Source organism: Podarcis erhardii (genome assembly GCF_964252035.2).
Source record: "Podarcis erhardii genome assembly, chromosome: 15".
Classification (NCBI taxonomy): Eukaryota; Metazoa; Chordata; class Lepidosauria; order Squamata; family Lacertidae; genus Podarcis; species Podarcis erhardii.
This window is the reverse complement of record NC_138505.1, coordinates 10439188-10442879: the sequence shown is the minus strand read 5'-3', so window position 1 is coordinate 10442879 and position 3692 is coordinate 10439188. Positions and strand designations below refer to the sequence as shown.

The window sequence follows — 3692 nt, the reverse complement described above, 5'->3', positions numbered from 1 at the left end:
CCTTACTCCCATGTGTTATTGTACACACTACTCTGCAAGAGAAAGGCGCTGCAAAATTCAGAGGAGTGCCGGTTGCAAACACAGGAGGAACTGTTGCAACTGCTGCCGCTGTCGTGGGGCAGCCAGGAATCTTGAGATCTAGCCCTGGGGCCAGAAAAAAAAAAGCAGCCTTTCAGGAAGGATGTGAGGCCTGGTTGTTTGGCGCAGTCTCCAGCAGGGTGTGGCTGCCGGTTTTGCTGCTGGGCTGAAGGCCTCCCCACTTTGAAGGGGCTGGCCTAAAGCCGTCGCAAGCCAAACAGCCTCTCTTCCTCGTTCTCCCTGCAGCTGCGAGCAGAGGCCAGAAAAAAAAGCTGAAGGAGGAAACGGCAAGGAGGGTGGGTATACAACTTCTTTCCCACCCTGATCCGGTGCTCAGCCCTTGCGAGGCCTCACAGTCAGCCTGCAGGGGTGTTGTCCGGAGGCAGGGAATGTGCAGGAGATGCTCTTATCTCCAGAGGAGGTTGCCCCAGGCCTAGTCTACTTTTGGGGAGCTCAGTAGGGGAAGAGCATGGGTAGGCAAGCTAAGGCTCGGGGACCAGATTCAGCCCAATCGCCTTCTAAATCTGGCCCACGGACGGTCCGGGAATCAGCATGTTCTTACATGAGTAGAACGTGTGCTTTTATTTCAAATGCATCTCTGGGTTATTTGTGGGGCATAGGAATTTGTTCATTTTTTTCCCCTTCAAAATATAGTCCGGCCCCCCACAAGGTCTGAGGGACAGTGGACCGGCCCCCTGCTGAAAAAGTTTGGGGGTAGAGCATCTGCTTTGCATAAAGATCTCCATCGTTGCAAGGTATGGCTTGGCAGTGTGGTGTAGTGGTTAAGAGCGGTGGACTCGTAATCTGGGAAACTGGGTTCGCGTCTCCGCTCCTCCGCATGCAGCTGCTGGGTGACCTTGGGCCAGTCACACTTCTTTGAAGTCTCTCAGCCCCACTCACCTCACAGAGTGTTTGTTGTGGGGGAGGAAGGGAAAGGAGAATGTTAGCCGCTTTGGGACTCCTTCGGGTAGTGATAAAGCGGGATATCAAATCCAAACTCTTCTTCCCTGCCTGAAACTCTGGACAGCCACTGCCCATCAATGTAGCTCATTCTGAGCTAGATAGACCAACTGAGTCTGTCTAATGTGGCTTCCGAGTTCCTGTTTAATTCAGAATCACAAGGGCAAGAAGGACCATAACTCAGTGCAGGGGAGCACATGCTTAGCATGTATAGAATCGTGGAATTTGGAAGGGACCTTAGGCATCATGGAGTCCAACTGTTTGCAATGCAGGAATCTCAGCTAAAGCATCCATGACAGATGGCCATCTAACCGCTGCTTTAGAAACCTCAGAGGAAGGAGAGTTCACAACCTTCCGAGGGAGACCTTTTCCATGATCAAACAGCTCTGTCAGAAAGTTTTCCCCCCTATTGCGTAGTCAGAATCTCCTTTCTTGTACCTTGAAGCTGTTGGTTTGAGTCCTGACCTCCAGAGGAGCAGGAGAGAACAAGCTTGCTCCCTCTTTCCTGCGACAGCCGAAGATATTTAAAGATGCAGAAGATCCCAGGTCCAATCTGTATCCGTAGAAGGCGGCTTAGGCCTTTAGGCAACAGCAGCTCAGGGCTGGGCCCGGGATATTTCGTGCCTGAGTCATCAGGGAGCAAATGCAGTGGTACCTCAGGTTAAGAACTTAATTCGTTCTAGAGGTCTGTTCTTAACCTGAAACTGTTCTTAACCTGAGGTACCACTTTAGCTAATGGGGCCTCCCGCTGCTGCCGCACAATTTCTGTTCTCATCCTGAAGCAAAGTTCTTAACCCGAGGTACTATTTCTGAGTTAGCAGAGTCTGTAACCTGAAGCGTCTGTAACCCGAGGTACCACTGTAGCGGCTCCCCTTTTACACAACGCACACAGGTCTAAAATGCAATGCCCTAGCACCCAAGGCTGGTGAAGGCAGCTGAAAAATCCCACAGATATTTCTCTCCCTCCCCAGTGGTGAAAAAATGCAGAAATGTGAAGAGAAATAGCTCAGCCTTTCATGACTAGTTGTGGGCAGGGAATTTGATTTGCACCGTAAGGCGAATCTGCATAATTCACACTTTCTGAAAGAATCCGATATTTATTTATTTATTTCCCGGCACCGTGTGGGGGCAATGTCAGTACAGTCGTACCTTGACTCCCGAACGCCTTGGGAGTTGAATGTTCTTGCTCCCGAGCAATACAAAACTGGAAGTGAGCGTTCTGGTTTCCGAATGTCCGACGGGGCTTCCGCGGCTAATCAGAAGCCACGCTTTGGTTTCCAAATGTTTTGGAAGTTGAATGGACTTCCGGAACAGATTCCGTTTGACTTCCGAGGTCCGACTGTGTTAGTGTATGCTGTTATTTTTCACCGCTTGCAAAAAGTATGGGAAGGGTGGGTTTACTGCGCAAGAGCACTAAGCAGCGTTGAAAGCATGATGGAACATAGGAAGCTGAGTCAAAGGATAGTTCCATCTAGCTGAGAGCTGTCTGCACTGACTGGCAGCAGCTCTCCAGGGTTTCAGGCAGGGAATCTCCCCCAACCCTAGCTGGAGAGGCCGGAGCCTGAACCTGGAACCTTCTGCACACCAGGCAAATGCTCTACCACCGAGTTATGGGCCTTCCCTTTCATTAAGCCAGTACAGTGGTACCTCGGGGTACATACGCTTCGGGTTACAGACGCTTCAGGTTACAGACTCCGTTAACCCAGAAATAGTACCTCGGGTTAAGAACTTTGCTTCAGGATGAGAACAGAAATTGTGCTCCAGGGGCGCGGCGGCAGCAGGAGGCCCCATTAGCTAAAGTAGTGCTTCAGGTTAAGAACAGTTTCAGGTTAAGAACGGACCACCAGAATGAATTAAGTACTTAACCCGAGGTACCACTGTATTTGATTGACCTCACCCCCCCCAAAAAAAGCTGCAGTCTGGAAGCACTGGAGAATAATAATAATAAAATAGGCTATTGTTGGCACCTGTCTGTTCCAAAAGACAATGGAGTGTGCCTCTGGGGGTGAAGTCAAACTCTGCAATAGCAGCACTGAGGAGAGCTCTCTGGGGTGGAAGCATGGCAGTGTGTATGGGGGTCCTGGGCTGCTCAGATGACAAGACCCCCTTCAGAGCATCGCTGATGTGGTCCAAAGGAAAGCAGAGCAATACATTTGTCGCCATCTTGGCTGCAGGAATTGCCAAAAGGAGATGTGCAAGGCACCATTCAACCGTCTTAGGGGATCCACTCTGGATTTGTGTAAGGTTTACTCCTGAGCTCTATCTTCTCCCGAAGATATCCCACAAGGCAGGAGAGATTTAGGATAAGAGTTTTCCTTCTCTTAGATGGGCTCCCATCCCAGGTTGGTGATCCCCATCTTCCTTAACTCAACAAGAGTTTGAGACCCATTGGCTCCCCTCACCTGGTTTAGCTGGCCAGTCAAAGCCATTCCCGGGGTGTGGTTCCTGTCGCATGCTGACAGCTTCTAGGAGCAGGGCTTTTCCCCCCAGCTGGAACTCACCAGAACTCAGTTCCAGCACCTCTCAGGTGGGCTGAGAGAAAGAGGCAGGTGTTTACGGTGAGTTCCGACACCTCTTTTTGTGGAAAAATTGCACTCTCTAGGAGCCACAGGCTGCCAGGCCCCATCTGCCCCTCAGTTCCCTCTAGAGCAGTG

At 50.8% G+C, this 3692-nt stretch overlaps 1 protein-coding gene across 2 annotated transcripts in view; it reads left to right on the top strand.

The window, feature by feature from the left end:
* Window positions 1-219: 219 nt before the first annotated feature.
* PKLR (pyruvate kinase L/R) overlaps window positions 220-3692 on the top strand; it is a 24874-nt gene continuing 21401 nt past the window's right edge. The window contains exons 1-2 of one of the 2 annotated variants that reach the window (XM_081841067.1): window positions 220-374; window positions 733-833. The gene's annotated coding sequence lies outside the window, so the exon portion shown is untranslated. The remainder of the gene's footprint in view (window positions 375-732; window positions 834-3692) is intronic. The other variant, XM_081841066.1, reaches the window with a different exon arrangement.